At 37.8% G+C, this 20102-nt stretch overlaps 1 protein-coding gene across 1 annotated transcript in view; it reads left to right on the top strand.

The window, feature by feature from the left end:
• Positions 1 to 4868: 4868 nt before the first annotated feature.
• The window catches only part of STK33 (serine/threonine kinase 33), a 232261-nt gene continuing 217027 nt past the window's right edge, over positions 4869 to 20102 (top strand). Inside the window, exon 1 of the mRNA XM_055142785.1 lies at positions 4869 to 4935. The gene's annotated coding sequence lies outside the window, so the exon portion shown is untranslated. The remainder of the gene's footprint in view (positions 4936 to 20102) is intronic.

The raw sequence follows: 20102 nt of genomic DNA, 5'->3' as shown, positions 1-20102 counted from the left end.
CTTAAACTCTGTTGTAGTCGTCTTCCTGATCTGCAGGTATTCATTCCCCTTAACCTTTTAACATACCCATCCTTTCTTTGCACTAAAATGGAAGCACTATTTTGATGATTGAATTTCGTCATGCTTTCTAGGGCTAGAGAAGGTAGTACAGAGGGTAGGTTGCTTGTCTGGCTCCTGATCGGCCCAGGTTTGATCCTGGGCACTGCATATAGTCCCCTGAGCACCTTCAGGTCCGGCCCTCCCCAACCCTCCATATCAAAACTAGTGAAAAAAAGATTCAGAATGTTATCTATTGCTCATTGGATAAAGATTCATAAAGATACAAGTCTAAGGAACAGGATCTGGGTAAGGATTTGTAGTCTATAAATGGAATGATGATAGAATTTGCTATGCAGACCAAGATACTTGGAAGAGTAATCTAGTGCTTTGAAGTACCCCAGAATGTAAGCCTTACCCTGACCCCATTCATTAGGCAAACAGGGTAAGTGATTAAGTACCCTAGAGGTCTCCAAGGCCCTGCCTTTTCTCCATCTTTATCTTTGCACTAGGCTCCCCTGTATCCCTGTTTTCCAGTTACATTGGTTCCATTTCAGTCTTTTGTTGCCATTTGCTTCCTACCACAATCTTTGGACATGTTTTCATTCCTGCTAGGTCTGTCATACTTACTTCTCTTTATTCTAATTCAATGAGTTGATGGATCGGTGCTGGTCTGCAGGAGTAGGAAGCTTCAAAACCACTGTCTCGGGCTTTGAACATCACTGCGGGTCTGGTCCACAGGTGTAAAAAGGTTGAAGAGCGCGGCTCTTGTGAACTCATCAACACAGCAGATCAAGTGTTTCCTCAGGAAACTGCCTCTGACCACTGTGTCTAGTACAAACCCCCTTAAGGTAGAGGTGCTACTGACATAAGTTATCTCACACTTGTAATTTTTATTTTTTGGAGCATCTACTACATGTTGCTCAGTTAATAAATACTTGGATGTTTGAGTTACAACTCCTTTCATTAAATAGTATCTGCAAATAATCACGTAGCGGTTAAGAATGTGGACAACAGAGCCAGACAGTTGTTCACATTTGAATTTTGGCTTTACTACAATTTCTTTTCTGAAACTTGTAGGGTTAGTTATATTTTAAAAACCAAAATATTTTAGATTATAAAAAGATAACATGACACAGTTACTAATTACTTTGAATGGGGTCAAGGGCAAATACCTTATCAGATTTTTTTTATTGAATTACCATGAGATATAGTTACAGACTTACAAACTTTCATGATTATGTTTCAGTCACACAGTGATCGAGTACCCATCCCTCCACCAGTGCCCATTCTCCACGACCAATGTTCCCAGTATCTTTCCTGCCACCCCCCCATACAGTCATTTTTCTGTGGCAAGATAGATTCATATCAATTTAGTTTTGTCATCAAATGGTTTGTTGTAAATTTATGAGAACACTTGGATTTTAGAACTTCAGATAAATTTCTCTGTCCCAGTGCAAGTAGAACAGAGATAATAGTGGCACACGAATTCCATTCCTTTTGCTGCAAATGAGTAAATGAATTAATACATGTTCTCTCCTTAAACAGTTTTTAGTCCTTGTTGTGAGAATCACCTCTTTTATCATTTTTATTAGATCCATAGTAATCCATTACTGTGGAGAAACTATAACGTATTTGCAATTTACTCATTGTTGGATATTTATATTTCAAGTACAAAAACTATAGTGATGGCTGTCTAGATTTTTTTATTGCTAAAGATCATTTTCTAAAAATGAGATTATAGTCAAAAGGCAGGATCATTGTGAACGCTTTTGAAATGCATTGCAATTTTATAGCATATTGCCATCAGTTCTGAAAATTATGTCAGCATTATTATTTTAAACAAATCCGTGCTAACTCACAGAAAAATAATACCCTTTTAATTTACTTTCATCTTTCATTAGTGTTTAAGGGTTAAAAATCATGTTATTAGCTATTAGATAGTCCTTTTCTCTGATTTGAACCCATACATTTTGAGGGACTTTATTTTGGATTCCTGTTTTTTATATTTTTTTTAAAAAATTAATTTATTTTTTGATTAGTGAATCATTGTGAGGGTATAATTACAGATTTACACATTTTCATGCTTGTGTTTCCCTCATACAATGTTCGAGAACCCATCCCTCCACCAGTGTCCATTTTCCACCACCAATGAACCCAGTATCTCTCCCACCCCCCAATCACATCTCCCCACCCTGCCTCTGTGGCAGAGTATTCCCTTTTGTTCTCTTTCTCCTTTTGGGTGTTGTGGTTTGCAATAGGGGTATTGAGTGGCTATCGTGTTCAGCACCCATCTCCCTTCCCTTGCGAGATCTCCGACTACATTTTACTTGGTGTTCCCTTCTCTTTGTGAGTTGCCTTTTCCCCTAGCATGTGAGGCCAGCTTCCAAGCCATCGAGCCAACCTCCTGGTACTTATTTATACTATTCTTGGGTATTAGATTACTGGTTAAAGAAACTTTGGTACATCTATACAATGGAATACTATGCAGCTGTTAGAAAAGATGGTCATGAACTTTACACATAAATGGTTCAACATGGAAAGTATCATGCTAAGTGAAATGAGTCAGAAAGAGAGAGACAGACATAGAAAGATTGCACTCATCTGTGATTATTTTATTCTTATCAGTTGGTTACTTGTATTTCAGCCTTGCCCAGCTCATGCAAAGCCAGTATGCTGGGCTTTGGTAGGATTTAGCTGGATAAAGTAACACTAGAGGCTGAGGTGAGTTGTTACTTGCCTGTAGGCAGAGGAGCGATGGGAGAGCAGTTTTGAAGAAAATTGTATTTGGGTAAAATATGAAATGAAAATTGTATTTGGGGAAAAATCTGAAATGAAGACCAGGATGACTATTCACCCTAGCAGGACGTGGAAGAAAGGCATTCAGGTTGGGAACAAAGAACTAAGAGATGCATGGTAGATTGGAAAGCTGGGAGAGAAATTGTACTCCCCCCCTCAATCTTGTGATTTTTCATTTGGAGAAGAACAAAAATGCTCAGGGTACCCCATCTAGGCCAGACACTTATTTGCATGCACTCTTGATAGAGAAAAGGGATTAATCCTTGTTTGGTGGGGTTTCCCCCACAGTTGCCTTTTCACTTAGTTTATGATAGATTTTGATTTACAAAAATTAAAACAATTTTATGTTGTTTACTTACTAGTTCTACCTCCTCTTTGAGCATTGCTTTGATGTGTAGAAAGTTCTTTCTGGATAAAGACCGAATATATAGCTGGGTTTTCTTTGAAAAAACTGGTATTTTGTGATGCACAAGTCAAGAATTAATGAAACGAAGTAAAAGAGAGTTGAGTAGAATGAGTTCCATTAAAAAACCCTAAGATTTGATGCTGTAAAAGTGCTGTTTGTGTCATCTTTATGTCTCCTTGAAGGTAGTGTAATAGTTTATGTTACCCAAAGGGACCACCACACATTGAGGACTTATAGAGTCTTATCCTTAGAGACATTATCCTGAAGAATGAGAAGATATGATCTCTAAAGAGGTTTTCTACTTCTTTTATTTTTCTGATGATCCTATATAGTATTTGAAGCACCTATAGTTGCTGTATATGGAGAAATAATTTCCTTGTTTTAAAAAGAGACTTTATAAAAGGAAAAGAAGGGGCTAGAGAGATTGTACAGCAGGTAAGACATTTGCCTTGAACAAGGCTAACCAGCTTCTATCCCCTGCACTACATATGGTCCACTTGCCCCACCAGGAGTGTTGCCTGAGCTTACTTAGAGCCAGGAGTAAGCTCTAAGCTCCTCCAGGTGTGGCCTCAAAACAAAAGCAAAACACAAAATAGAAAAAACAAGAAAGGAAAATGTAAAGTTAATTGCTCACCTTTTTGGCTTTGTTAAATTAGTTGCTTTTAGATGTGCTTGCAAAAGCATCTCCCTTTCTGTTGAACTCTAGTATGGATCAGTGAGGAGAATTATTTTACTTAGGTCGGCCTCATGGTTCCAGAACGTGGAATGAACACTTATTTATTGTTAAGCTATATTAATATATTTTGTTTTGGTTTAGTAACTAAAATAAATCATAGGCTGTTTTATTGTTTTATTTCAACAGGTTTGTAAGGTGATGGGTGGTAACTTTTATAATTAATCAGAATATCCTTTCTACTTATAACAGAGTAATTACCTTTATTAATAACCATTGTCTGGTGAGTTTGAATATTATTGAGGATGTGGCATTATATTAGGAATAAAATTAAAAAAACAACTGAAATTATGAAAATAAGCTGATTTAGAAATATTTGATAATTTTTAATATTATTTGCTTTGTATAAATAAATTTTATAAATATTAAATTTACCAAGTTTCAGATATAGTTCTAGAATATTGTATTGTAATATTGCATTGTACTTGTACTTTTACATTGTGTAAAAATACGTTTGCCTACAACACTCAAAAGGAGAGAGAACAAAGGGGAATGCCCTGCCACAGAGGCAGGGTGGGGTGGTGGGGGATGGGGTGGGAATGGTGAGAAGGATACTGAGATCATTGGTGGAGGTGAGTGGGCACTGGTGGAAGGATGGGTAAAAGATAACTGTATGAGTAAAATGCAAACACAAAAGTTCATAAGTTTGTAACTGTACATGACAGTGATTCTCTAATAAAAAATTAAAAAAGAAATACGTTTGCTTTTGATCCAGTATTCTTAGCATGAGCTGTACATTTTTGGAAAGCTGGCGATTTGGACTCACACATATTCATCAGGGAATAAGAGAAGCCTTACAGAAAATGTTCACTCAGTATCTGAGGTTGAGATGCTGGTAATTGAAAGTTCTCTCTGTTATTTTGTAGTTATCAAGGTGGAATGATCATCTGCAGTGACAGCGCCGGCTGGGAGAGAATCCATTTACCATTTACCAAAGGCAGCAAGCACATCTAAGACTCAGGTTCTTATACTTAAATTCTTTCAAGGCTGTTTGTTAGCAAATCTAGCAAAGGCTCCTGTGTCTGCTGTAGGAGCTCGGCTTGTAACTACATGAGATTCTGGGAAAAAAGCAAAAATTTATCCTTGGAAGTTTTTCATGGAAATCAAGTTAAGTTTTCTTCTCACTTTGTGACAATAAAATTTAGAACTTTTCATATTTGTTATCATGAAGGTAAACCCATGTCCAGCAGTGATTTTCTTCTTCTTCTTTTTTTTTTTCTGAATCATAGTGAGATACAGTTACAAAGCTTTTATGTTTGAGTTTTAGTCATACAATGATCGACACTTGTCCCTCCACCTGTGTACATTTTCCACCATCAATGTCCCCAATATCCCCCTCCCCACCAGTTGGAGCAATAGCACAGTGGGTTGGCTGTTTGCCTTGCACTCGGCCGGCCTGGGTTCAATTCCTCCATTCCTCTCGGAGAGCCTCGCAAGCTACCGAGAGTATCCCGCCCGCATGGCAGAGTCTGGAAGCTCAATTTCTATTTTTTTCCTTTTTGGGTCATATTGACGATGCACAGGGGTTACTCCTGGATCAGGAACTTAGGAATTACTCCTGGTGGTGCTCGGGGGACCATATGGGATGCGGGGAATCAAACCTGGGTCGGCCGTGTGCAAGGCAAGTGCCCTACACATTGTAGTATCGCTCCAGCTCCAATTTCTGTTTTTTAAGGGAATGCCTATATTGTTTTTCAAAAAGGCTAGACCAGTCGGCATTCCCACCAACAATGAAAGAGAGTCCCTTTCTCCCCACAATCACGCCAGCATTGGTCCAGCAGTGATTTTCAACTGAGTTTTATTGCTTCTTTCCCAGATCTCTCTGATTGTACATACATATATTATAATGTAGGTACATGGCTCCTCTTTAAACTTGTACCTCACTTTTTAAATTGAGATATGATTAATATTTTAGTGTCTTTAGATGTCATAAGTCACCTTTTTAAAAATTTCTTAATTTTTTAATTTTCAGGTCTGTCTTTTTTAGATTTTATTTTTATTAAGTTGTTCATAATAATTTATTATATTTAACATTTGAACACCAATGCCATCACCATTACACCTTCCCACCACCATATTTCGAATGTTTCCACCCCAACCTCCAAACCTTGACCCCAAAGTAGGACCTAAATAATTTATTTTGTATTGCTTGTTATGAATAATCCACTAAAAATGATCCAAAAAAGTTTCCTTAGAGGAAAGTGTGTGACGATTGTTGTATTACACCTGGAGCCATTAAGCCATTCTATAGGAGATTGCTAACATGTTGTTAGATGTTAAAAGTCACCCTTTTAAAGTGTACAGTTTTTAATATATCAAAAGTTTTGCAACCCCTGCCACTAATTTCAGAATGCCTCATCTCTGTGTCACAAAAATCTTGCACCTATTCGCTGCCACTTTCAGTGCATCCCACCCCTGGCAAACACTTGTCCTCCTTGTGAATTTGCCCATTTTGTGCATTTCATCCTTTTGCAGTTTTTATTTCTTTAATTTGACATGATGTTCTCAAGTATTATTTCTGTTGTAGTTTGTATCAGTGTTTTTTTCTTAATGACCAAATAAGATTCCATTTTACGGATTTACCACATTTTGCTTCTCTGGTCATCAGTAGATAGCTATTTGAGTTGTTGTATTTATTTTTTTATGAATAATACTGTTAGGAATATTTGTATCCACATTTTTATGTGAATATAAGTTTTCATTTTTCTTGAGTTTGTACCTAGGAATGCAGTTGCTGCTCATATAGTAACTCAATGTTGAACTTTTGAATAATTATCCAACTGTTTTCCAAAGATATTGCGCTTTTATATAGTCCACAGAAATGTTAATGGATTCCCATTTCTCCACATTCCCATCTATCTTTATTATTGTCATTGATTTTAATTATATGCATCCTAGTTATGTGTGAAGTTATAATTCATTAAAGTTTCGATTTGCATTTCTCTAATGACTGATAATGTGAAGATCTTTTCATGTATTTGTTGCATGTTTGTGTGTCTTTCTTGAGACATGTCCATTTAAATTCTTTTTTTTAAATGGACATGTCTTGAAAGAAAGTTTTTTTTTATTAGGACTTTTTAATTGTTTAATTGTAAGAGTTATTTTTATTTATTTTGGATACTACTCCCTTACTTGACCTATGATTTATAATTATTTTCTCCCATTCCTAGGCTGTCTTTTCCCTTTCTTCAAAATGCCCTCTGGGAAACAAAAGCTTTTGATTTTATGAAGTAACAGAGTATCTAATTTTTTTTTGATTGCTTGACTTTAGGTGTCATATCTAAAAAGATGTTTTGTGGCCTAATAAAGGTAACAGGATTTACCTAGATGTCTTCTCCAAAGAGTTTTGTAGTTCTTCTTTTCACATTTATGTTTTTAATCTAGTTTGAGTTAATTTTTTTTTGGATTTTTGGGTCACACCCGGCGATGCACAGGGGTTACTCCTGGTTCGTGCACTCAGGAATTACTCCTACCAGTGCTCGAGGGACCATATGGGAAGCTGGGAATTGAACCTGGATCGGCCGCATGCAAGGCAAACACCCTACCAGCTGTACTATGGCTCCAGCCCCCAAGTTTGAGTTAATTTTTGTATATGGTGTGAGGTAGATGTCCAAATTTTTATTTTGCATATGAATATCACTGTTCAGCACCCTTTGTTGTATACTTTACTTTGAATAAATCTTATGTTGTCATATCTTGGGAAAGAAAAAATTGTATAACTCCTTCTCACCTGTTAGCTGCCATCAAGGAAACATCTGTATCACCAGCAATGACTTTGGCTTCAAATATCTATGTCGGCTTATAATTTATAAATAGCTTGTAGGGGATGTAAAATTCAGAGCTGCTTCCCTATCTTAAATCACAGCCTCTAAGTGGACTGACTCTTTTGGTTTCTTGGAGAGGTAAAGGAATGCCATTTAAAGGGGAAAAGGAATTTGGGGCTGAATGACCAGCTGGCCCAAAGGGCTAGAGGTAGGAAAGAGTGGAAGTCTTTAGGGAAGTTATTATGGGAGAGGGCATGGAATAATCTGGACAGTGACTAGAAGGCTAGCAGTGTGTAGCTTACAAAGTGCCTGTTTTGCTGGACTGAGATTTGATATCAATTTTGATGGAGAAGACAGAAGCATAATTGTAGTTAAGCATAATTGTAGTTAAGAAATATCATCTGTGTGCTGAAAGTAGAAAAAGGATCAAAAGTGATAGCCTCTCAGTATCTATATTGCAAACCATAATGCCACAAAGTGGAGAGAGACTATGGGGGAAATTGTCTGCCAAAGAGGCAGGGGGAGGGTTGGGCTGGGGAGGTGAGTGGATACTGGGGACATTGGTGGTGGAAAATGTGCACTGGTGGAGGGGTGGGTGTTCAATCATTGTATGACTGAAACTCAAACATGAAAGCTTTGTAACTGTATCTCACGGTGATTCAATAAAAAAAAGAAAGAAAGAACATCTGGGGCTGGATTGATAGTACAGCAGGTAAGGCACTTACCTTGCATGTGGCTGATCTGGTTCAGTCTCTGGCACCTTGAACACTACCAAGAGTGGCCCTTAGCACAGAACCAGGTGTGGACCCTACTTCCCCCAACCCCATCCATGCCCTTCCTCCCCTCTCCAAAAGAATTAATGTTAATGTCTCTTTGGGCTTTATCTTATTATTTCAAACCTAGCTTTATAAAACTCATTTCTTTGTTTACAGCATTTCTCCAAGAATCTGCTAATTGGGGGTTTTGCCTTCCCAATTTTCTTCATTAGGATCTTGATACTTTAGTATTGTCTGGGTTACTTGCCTTTCTAGGAATTTGCGGGGACAGGAATGATATAGTACAGAGAGTAAGGTGCTTGCCTTGCATGCAGCTGACCTTGTTCGATCCCAGCACCCTATATGACCCACAAGCCACCAGAAGTAATTTCTGGTAAACCTTGAGCTTTGAGGGTTGTGGCCTCCCTCCAAAAAAGCCCCTAGTCATTATGGAGAGCTCCCTCTGTGACTCTATACTTTTCTCTGGAAGGTAGGTTCTATATTTTCCCCCCAAAGTCTAGTTAGTAACAAAAAACACCCCTAAGATTTGCTTAGTGTTTGGGGGCAGGCTGGGGAAGGGGTGGAAAGTGGGGAGAAAGAGAGATACAGAGAGATACACAGGAACTAAGGAACTATATAAATATATATATATAAATATAGATATTTAGATATCTAATATAAATATCTATATTTATATTTTATTTATTCATTGAGAGCCTGTAATTTACAATACTGTCAATTTATGGTTTCTCAGGTACATAATTCCAACACCACACCACCACCAGGGCATCACATACCTCCCACAAGGACCCCAGCACTCCTCCCTTTCAATACCAACGACCCCTCAACCTGCATCAAATCAATTGCAAGGATCAGTTCTTCTGTTATATGTTGTAAGGTGACACTTTAGACAAGACAGAATCTGAATTTCCAGACCTCAGTTATGTAGGATTTTATTCTGAGATCCTCTGTACACTGAAGGAACTGGCCTTGAAAATATCTGTTAGGAGTAGGGGTGGAGGGGAGGCACAGCTGGTTTCAAATATTTGAAGGGTTGCCAAGTACAGCAGACAAGGTGACAGATTTTAGTTTTGAATTCTGGCCCTGCCTCTTACTAGCTGTTTTTTCATCTATATTCTCTCTAACCTAAAATATTCTATGGTTCAATAAATATAGCAGACAGTGACTACACCGATTAGATCTGGATTCTTGAGGCAGATTGAGTGGCAGTATTTAAGCTTTTTGATTTCAGCCACTTGTGAATTGAAATTTTAATAGTTGTATTTATTATATTCAGAATTGAATGAATTATTAATAAGCCATTCCTTAGTACCATATTATCTCTGTTTTACAGACTAATTTTTTCAATAGGATTTACTTAATTGTATCAAATGTTTCATTCCTAGAACTCCTAATATAACATATCTGATTGTTATAATCTCTAGGGAAACTAAACAGTGTTAATTACATCTAGTATTTTTATTTTATTTTATTCCTTAGATGAGATTAAAGGTAATTTATTTAAAAGGCTATGACTACTCTTTATATATCAATGCTTATTTCAAATTTTCAAAGTTTTCCTATATTACACTAGCAATACATGTATCTCAGATAATTTAGGTTTTAGATTAGTTTAGAGTATGGTTAACAGCTTTCAGATGGATAGCTTGATCGCAAAAGATTTTTTTATTGACTTCCCTTCATTTTACTCATTATTCTCCTTGGATTACATTGATTCACATTTGTTGTTTATCTGGCCATTTCCATAGTACACGTACACTTTGCTAACAGGAATGCAAAGTGTTCTTTGGTTCAACTCACAAACCAAAGAGGTGGAGGATAGCTGAGGGTATTGAGGACTAAGGAGGATAACTAGCCTCTAGGAAATATGTCCAAGGAAATTATATTCATTTTCTTATTTAGAAGAAAGAGACAAGTTAAAGAAGTGCCAGACATCAGTAAGAAGGACATGATGTGTAGGAATACTTACAGGAAGATTTTGCTGCAGTATGAGGAAAAGCATTGTTTTTGGTGTCCAGTGACATGAGTTTCTTGGGAAAGTGAAGAATGGGATCCCTAGCATTGGGAAACTTTGGACAATATCCTTGTCAGCACCAGCTAGTTAGTTTATGAGAGAAACTTCCATGGTGTACCAGGGGTCCTTTAGTGTCCTTTTAAATTCATGGATTTTGCGGTTGCCTGTCTACTTCTGGTATTATAAGATGTGCTTTTGTGACCTATAAAATTGATTTTATATTGCTAGGTTACCATAGCCCAGAAGACTGTAATCTCGTGGATAAAAGCCACTTGACAGGGAGCCCAGGGATAACTCAATGGTAGAACCACCCACACTGTAGGCAGGAAGCTGTGAATTCTACCGCCGTCACTCTGCCACATTCTGAGTGTGATCCTGGCAGCACTGCTACTTCCGAACCCCAGCATAACAACAATGTGTATGACCTCAGATGCACTGTAACCCAAAAGTGTGCAAGCAGCATAACCAAGTATGCTCTCTCCGATGAGTACTTCAAAGAGTCTACAAGCACCACAACTAATGTGTTCACCCTTCTGTGAGCATTAAAACAAAGTACCTGGTGTTGGGTAGACAGTTCAATATATTTATACAACCTGTGCATGTACTTCTCCATGTACATCTTTCATTTGTATAATTAATCATGCTTTATTTAGAATAATACTTTCATAATTTTGTCTTCTTTGGTTATAAAATGATATAACTATATGCTGTAGTGACCTCTGAAACATGAATGTTTGCTACTTTGAACATTTATCAAGTTGATTAAAAAAATCCAGCTCTGTTAAATCTTCTTAAGACAGGCAACACAGAGCTTTTATGAAGTAAGAATTATAAACTAGTGATTTTATTGTGAGATTATTTGAAAAAGATCTATCAATAAAATAGTATGGACATTCAATTAGCACTTTAGATATTTGAGAATAGGAAGTAGAAGCACTATAGTCACTTTGGAAAATTGTGTTTTCAGACCTACTTACTAATTGGATTGTTGAGTGCAGTATTAGTGGTTTCAAATGGCCTCACAATTCATTGCAGTTTTGACCTGGTTTAATAGATATAGAGATAAAATGAAATCCATCTTCCTGAAGAACTGCTAGTTTTATGAAATTATTAAATCTTTTAAAATAAAACATTAAGTGCAAACCAATAAGAGTTCAAGAAATACTTTCAGATCCCAAGGAAGAAGATTGAGTGCATTTAGCTTTCAAATGGTTTGCTCATTGAGGATGAAATGCTTTAAATTGATGCAAGTTATTGTGCCAATAAATTAATAAAATAGAGGATGTTACACATCTTCTTTTTGGAATGGACTAATTCTCCAGGGACAGATGTTATTTTTTTTCCAAACAGACTTTCTTCTGAAGTTGGTCAGGCTACATCTGAGTTCTGAGTTTCTTTTCCTAAGTCATCAGTAATTTTTTTTTCCTGGAATGAACCAAAGTTCAAAGTGGGTGCTATTAAAGCCTTCCTTTATTTAGTTTTGATGTCATAATGTGGGGAAATTTCGTTGGTAAGAAGTACCCAAGTTGCATAGAATATTTACAATTATAACAATGTTTCATTAAAGGGTCACTAAATTATAACAAGGTTTCATTAAAGGCGTATGTGATTATGGTGGATTACATCACTTTTCCATGAAATCTAGAATGCAGGCCGTTGATATTAAGAATATAGGAAATATTCTTACATTAATCTAGTACTTGGGAATCTATTTAGCAAAAGAGGTGAAAGACTTATATAAAGAACACTAAATCAGTACTAAAAGAAATACATAGGACACGAGGAGATGAAAGCACATCCCCTGTTCATGGATTGGAAGGAATAATATAGTCAAAATGACAGTCTTGCTCAAAGCGTTATGTAGATTCAATGCAGTTCCTATAAAACACCCATGACCTTATTTAAAGGCATAGATCAGAAACGGTTGAACTTTATATGAGGTAATACCCCCCTCCCCTCACCACATATAACCAAAACAATCCTAGGGAAAATGAAGATGGGAGACTTCTCTTTCAGCTGTAGTAATCATAACAGTGAGGCACTGGAATCAGGAAAAGCTTTCTGACCAATGGAATTGGATGATGTCCCTCATATGAGTCTAGAGACAAATTCTCAAATATATTAAAGAGATAATCTCAAATATACTGAAAGGGACTAAGAGTATGAAGTGGAGCAAGGAAAGCTCCAACAAATGGTACTGGGAAAACTGGTTGGTCACATGAAAAAGACCCCCTACCCAGGATCCAGATCCCTTTCTAGCATTGTCATGTACCAAGACAAATAAAAATGGATTAAAGACCTCAGTATCAGACAGAATCCTTAAATTATATTGAGGAAAACATTGGTAGAACACTTTATAGCATTAAAGCTAGAAGTATCTTCAATGATTCAATGCCATTGATCAAAAAATGGAAGTGAAGATAAGCAAATGGGACTACAGAAAAAAGTAAGAAGTTTTGCACTTCAAAGAAAATGACTAGAACAAAAAGACACTTCACAGATTGGAAGAGAATATTTACCCACCACTCACCTGATGAAGGATTAATCTCCAAGATATATAAAAGACTGGTAGAACTTTACAAGAAAAAAAATAAACTCCATCAAAAAATAAGAGTAGATATTAAAAGAAACTTCCTCAAAGAAAGCATATAGATGACCAAAAGGTATATGTAAAAATGCTGTGCATCACTTATTATTAGTGAATGCAAATTAAAACAACAGTGAGAATCATATATCACCAGTGAGTCTGGCACACGCCACAAAAAATAGATGAAAGCCAACAAGTGTTGATGTGGATGTGGGGAAAAAGAACCCTCATACACTGCTGGTGGGAATGTTGACTGGTCTAGCCTTTTGGGAAAATAATATGGACTCCATTTAAAAAATTAGGAATTAAGCTTTCAGATCATCCAGCAATTTCAGTATGGCATCTACCCCATAGGTCCAAACTATCTATTTAGAAAAGAAATTTGTACTTTTATGTTCATGCAATACTATTCACAATAGTCAAAATCTGGAAACAACCCAAATATCAAAGAATAGATGACTGGATAAAGAAAATATGGTACATGTACACAATGGAATATTACTCGGATAAAAGAATTGATGGAATTCAGGCTAAAGAGATAGTATAGTGAGTCAGGTGCTTACCCCGCACACAGCTTACCAGAGTTTGATCCTCAGCACCCCATTTGGTCAGTAGATTCTTTTTATGTGGGCCTGACTGCTGAGGAGAGAGATCCTAACTAAATATAAACCTCAATATATAACCTAGGTAGAACAGGCACTTTTATTAGTATATGAAATACAATAGTTTGTAGAACTGTTCATTTCTATATTTGTAAAACTAGAAGCATCCAAATTGCATATACATTGCTGATTTAGGGAGAATTTGTTCCACAGACTATGACTACATCTTTTGAAGTTGTAACTTGTTAGGTATTTGTGACATAAACATGAAAACAGTATTTTCAAAGAAGAAAAAGTTTTGGAACTTGGCCACACACACTGGGGGAAAGTCATACCAAATGGAGAAAGGAACACCAAGTAAAATGTGATTGGAGATCCCACGTGGTAAGGGAAATGCGCGCTGAAAGTGGACTAGTGTCCGAACATGATGGCCACTCAGTACCCCTATTGCAGACCACAACACCCAAAAGGAGAGAGAGAAAACAAGTAGGAATGCCCTGCCACAGAGGTGGGGTGGGGTGGGGGGGATGGGCCTGGGGGGTGGGAGGGATACTGGGTTCATTGGTGGTGGAGAATGGACACTGGTGGAGGGATGGGCTCCCGAACACTGCATGAGGAAAAAACAAGCACGAAATGTTTGAATCTGTAACTGTACCCTCACTGTGACTCACTAATTAAAAAATAAAAATAAAAAATAAATAAATAAAAAGAAAAAATAATGTAATAAATAAATGTCTTTCAAGGAAAAAAATTTAAAAAAAAATTAAAAAAAAGAAGAAAAAGTTTTGAAAAAGAAAAATGAAAGTAGAAAAAGTTGATGGTGTTTTAAAGATGCATGAATTCCCTTAAAAAGCAGTCAACATGGCCAGGGAGATAGCTCAAGGGTGTGGAGTGCATGTTTCTCATGCCACGGCCCTGGTTTCTATCTCTGGCACTCCACATTCCCCTGAGCACTAACAAGAGAGTCCCCGAGAACTGTGCCAGAATAGCCCGTAAGCACTGCTGGTGGGGCTCACTTGCACCCACAAATCAGTCAACAAAGATTTATTATATGCAGCAATATACTGTATTTGAGGTTATATGCAAATTCAGAAAAATAGAAAAACACTTTTTCCCCACATCAGATGGGTAATGTGCCAGATGCCTAACAAGATTTAAGGGGAACATTATTTCTTATCCTTAACTTTTCAAGCTTTAAAGGTTCAGTATAGGTGAGAAGAACACGAGTATAGGTGCAGAAATATGAGATGAGAAGACGAGAATTTACAGCATTGTAGACATTGTTTGAATAAAGGTTGCTCAAGATAGAGCTTGAACGAAGGCTTTCTGTGAGATGCAGCTTAGATGAAGGCTTGCTCAGAGGTGAAAACTGTGACGTGGCAGGGAGCAAGGGCAAGTCATCCATGGGGCAGCTTAGAGGGAGGGATCAATGAGGCAACAGTTATGTTTGCTGAACTGCCAAATGGAAGAAAGGACAATGGGTAATGGATAATGGGGAGAAAGGGTTGGGTAGTGATGATTGAAATGCTTTCCCCACAGCAGGGTAACTTGGTTCTATGTCATTTATACCCGTGGAGACAATGGGTAACAGATGACAGGAGAGAGGGTGGGGGGAGGGGGAGAGAAGGAGAGGAGGGAGGGGAAGGGGGGAGAGGGGAGGGGAAGGGAATAGGAGGGAGGGGAAGGAGGAGGGTGGGTGAGGGAGAGACTCTTGTGGCCAAGGGATCCAGCATAGTTTCTGTGAACTAGTCTTGTTTTACACAAGAACCTTCTAGATGAGAGAATATGAGTATGCTTAGTGATTTCCTGATAATAATGGACACTTACTGGCAAAGAATATGGGTGAAATAAGCAATGAAATGAGAAGGTCTGATTTAAGCTTTTTAAATCTTGTCAAGCACAAGACCTTACAAGTCACTATTTTTCTTTGACTTCATTTATTAAAATTAAAACAAAACCTATCCTTTTCTTGGGTATTTGGATTATTTCCAAATCATGATTACTGTGAATAGTGCTACAGTGAACATATGAGTGCAAATACCTTTTCAAAATATCATTTTAGGGACTTTTAGGATAGATGCCACTAATAGAATTGCTGAGTCATATGGGAGCCCTATTCTTAATTTTTTGAGTTAAAAATTTCATGCTGTTTTCCAAAGAAACTGAACCAGACAGTAGTCCCAGCAGCAGTGGTTGAAGATTCCATTTTCTCCACATCCTTGCCAGCATTTATTATTATTATTATTATTATTATTATTATTGCTTTTCGGGTCACACCTGGCGATGCTCAGGGGTTATTCCTGGCTCTGCACTCAGGAATTGCCCTGGCGGTGCTCAGGGGACCATATGGGATGCTGGGAATTGAACCCGGGTCAGCCGCGTGCAAGGCAAACACCCTACCCGCTGTGCTATTGCTCCAGCCCGCATTTATTATTTTTGTTTCGGTTTTGGTTTGGGTTTGGGGGAGTACCTGGCCATGCTCAGGACTTACTCCTGGATCTGTGTTAAGGGATTATTCTTGGCAGACTTGGGAGACCATATGGGATGCTGGGGATCAAATCTGGGTCAGCTGTGTGCAAGTCAAGCCCCTGACACACTGTACTGTTCCCCTCATAGGGAATTCCCTCATGTCATTGGCCCATTTTTTAATTTTTAAAATTGTTTTTTAATTTTTAAAATTTTTTGATGTGTGCCACTCTTGCTGGTTTGAGGTTATATCTCACTATTGTTTTGATTTACATTTTCCTGATGGTAAGTGATATTTTATTATTATTACTTCTCTTCCTTCCTTCCTTCCTTCCTTCCTTCCTTCCTTCCTTCCTTCCTTCCTTCCTTCCTTCCTTCCTTCCTTCCTTCCTCCTTCCTTCCTCCTTTCCTTCCTTCCTTCCTCCCTCCCTCCCTTCTTCCTTCCTTCCTTCCTTCCTTCCTTCCTTTCTTCCTTCCTTCCTTCCTTCCTTCCTTCCTTCCTCCTTCCTTCCTCCTTTCCTTCCTTCCTCCCTCCCTCCCTTCTTCCTTCCTTCCTTCCTTCCTCCCTCCCTCCCTCCCTCCCTCCCTCCCTCCCTCCCTCCCTCCCTCCCTCCCTCTCTTCCTTCCTTCCTTCCTTCCTTCCTTCCTTCCTTCCTTCCTTCCTTCCTTCCTTCCTTCCTTCCTTCCTTCCTTCCTTCCTCCCTCCCTCCCTCCCTCCCTTCCTTCCTTCCTTCCTTCCTTCCTTCCTTCCTTCCTTCCTTCCTTCCTCCTTTCCTTCCTCCTTTCTCCCTTCCTCCCTTCCTCCCTTCTCCTCCCTCCCTCCCTCCCTCCCTCCCTCCCTCCCTCCCTCTCTCTCTCTCTCTCTCTCTCTCTCTCTCTCTCTCTTTCTTTCTTTCTTTCTTTCTTTCTTTCTTTCTTTCTTTCTTTCTTTCTTTCTTTCTTTCTTTCTTTCTTTCTTTCTTTCTTTCTTTCTTTCTTTCTTTCTTTCTTTCTTATTGAACCACCATGAGAACAGTTACAAAGCTTTCAGGTTTAAGTCTCGGTCATACAATGATCAAACACCCATCCCTTCACCAGTGCACATGTTCCACCACCAAGAATCCCAGTATACCCCAATCCAACCCCTCCTCCTGCCTGTGTGGCAGATGATTTCCACTTTACTCTCTCTCTACTTTGATTACATTTGATTTTTTCACAGAAGACCCACCATTATTATTTGGAATTTCCCCCCAATAATCACACCTGCCGAAAAGGTATCATTAGATAATTTGTTTTCTATTGCTGATAGTGAAGAGCATATGATGTCACGTGGCTGTGACAGTGGCTCTGCAATTTTGGATTTCTGGTATTTTAGTAATTAAGTCTGGAGGGATTTCTACCAAAAGCCGCTGGGTCCCAAGATTGGTTTGTGTGCCTCTGGGGTCATGGCTGTTCAGGAGCTTGCGGAGCCGTTCGTGGGCCTATTATTACTTTTTTAAAGTGAGGTTTTTGTGTTTTTGGTCATGCTCGGCTTTGCTCCTGGCTTTGTGCTCAGGAATTACTCCTGGCCGGTCTCAGGGGAACATATGGGATGCTGAGGATCAAATCCAGGTAGGCTGTGTGCAAGGCAGGAGCCCTAACTGCTAGTACTATTTGTCCAGTCCCTATGATGTTATATTCCTGATGATTTTTCACATGAGTGGATAAGGTTGTGGTATGTAATTATGGTGGAATACTACTCAACTATAAGAAAAAAAATAATGCAGTTTGTTGCCACATGAATGGAAATAGGGGATATCATGCTGAGTGAAGTTGTACTTCTCATGGAAAATATAATGAAACATAATAAGAGAATAATAAATGGTCAATGGAACAGGTCCTGAGTCAGCCTACAGAACTGAGTTTGCCAAGGGATGTGGTAGGTGTGAGAGGGACCTAGGGACAGGGGTATAGGGACATAAATATTTTAGTGGTGTTGGAACATTGTATGCCTGAAACTTTGTATTTATTTAGGTGCTGTGCAGTGTCTAAATAAACATTAAAAAAATACTCACTAATAGATGTAAGATAATAATAGACAATAAAACAATTATAGACTTTTATCCAGACTTAAATAATAATTTCAATTTCAGTTTAATAGGTTGTCCTTCAATTAAAAATGTTCATCTACAAAAGGGGAATAAAAATATCTGCTCTTCTTGCCTAATAGTTGTTGAAAAATTTAAGGTGTCTTTTAATAGATTTTCTATTTCTGAGGTTCTTATTCCAGGAATTGAGCTAAACTGTTTGAAAATGGTCTATACATGGCAAAGTAAGTATATAAATATAAATTGGCAGATTTTGTATTTGGTAGAAACTAAGTAGATGTATTACTATATAGTGGCATTGAGGGTTGTACTAATGGATTTAATTTGATATAAAACCCATACCAAATGTGTAATGATTCCTAATTGCCTTCTTATAAAATTTGAATACTTTAACTGATTCTTTGGGTCTGGATCTATCTTTAGTGGTTATAAAATGGACATAAATGTTTGGATGACAGAAGTTAGCAAAAATTTTTCACTGAGAATAAGGAAAAGTGGGGTCAAAGAAATAATACGAAGGTTAAGGTGCTTGCCTTATATGTGGCTGACCCCAGTTTGATCCCCGGTACTACATATAATCCCTGGAGCACCTCCAGGAGTGATCTCTGAGCATAGAGCCAGGAGTAAGCCTGAACTCTGCTGGGATTGTTTCCCAAACCAAAACAAAACCCAAATAAGCAAACAGCTCCCCACTCCCAAGGGAATGTATTCTGATGACTCTAACTTTGTGGTTTGCAAGTTGCAGTATCATTTAACATTTAGCAGTCATTAAAATACTTTTTTAGGTACTGTGTTAAATGATTTTATACTTGTTTTGATTTAATTGTCATATAAACTTTGATTTTTCCCAATTTACAGATGAGAGAACTGAGACTTAGAGGCCTTGCTTAAGTTCACATACTGGTGAATGGTATAACTGGCATTAATACCTAGGCCTTCTTGTCTATAGAGTTTTTGCGTGTAACTGACGCTATATACATATATACATATATTAAAGATATATTTATATATAAGCAATAAGAGCTTTATAAGCAATAATATGAAAAAGAGAAAAGACAAGGTTATGCATAGTGGACTGAATCAGTATGAGATATTATCTGAATGTCAGCAGTTATTCAACAAAACGAAGCTTCCCTTTTTTATTGAAAAATTAAAAACAATTGTATTAACGTGTTATGACTTACAAAGTTATTCATAGTTGAGTTTTAGATATACAGTGTTCCAGCACTGATCCACCACCAGTGGATCTACCAGTGTTCCCAGGTTCTTTTACCCCCACCCCTACCTCCAAGCCTGCCATATTGACAGACACTTTGTTAAAATTTGGATCTCATGTTTTCAGTATTGTTAACTCTGGTTTGGATATTAACTATACCACTCCTTTATACCACTGTTGTACCTGGATCCCTTGATCCCGTCCCCTATTGCTTCCCGCTTGTCTCTTCTTTCTGTCCCCTCCCATTTACTTTCCTTCTCTGCTCTTCTCCTTACTATAGGAGGATGGAGGCATGATCTAAGCATCCTCCCTTCAAAACATTGCATTCCTTTGTCCAGTTATTCTTAATACCACATATAAGTGTGATTATCTTGTGTTTTCCCTTCTTCTTCTGGCTTACTTCATTTAACATGATATCTTCAAGTTCATCCATGTTGCAGTGAATTACATGATTTCATCATTCCTTACAGCTGCACAATATCCCATAATATATTATATCTTCATGATACATTTATCTATCATTAGACATCTAGGTTGATTCCATATATTAGCAATTGTACTAAGTGCTGTAATGAGTAATGGTGTGCATATGTCCTTTTGAATGAATTTTTTTTGTGTGTCCTAGGGTAGATACCCA

Source organism: Sorex araneus, chromosome 6 (assembly GCF_027595985.1).
Source record: "Sorex araneus isolate mSorAra2 chromosome 6, mSorAra2.pri, whole genome shotgun sequence".
NCBI lineage: Eukaryota > Metazoa > Chordata > Mammalia > Eulipotyphla > Soricidae > Sorex > Sorex araneus.
This window is presented reverse-complemented; position numbering and strand designations above follow the sequence as displayed.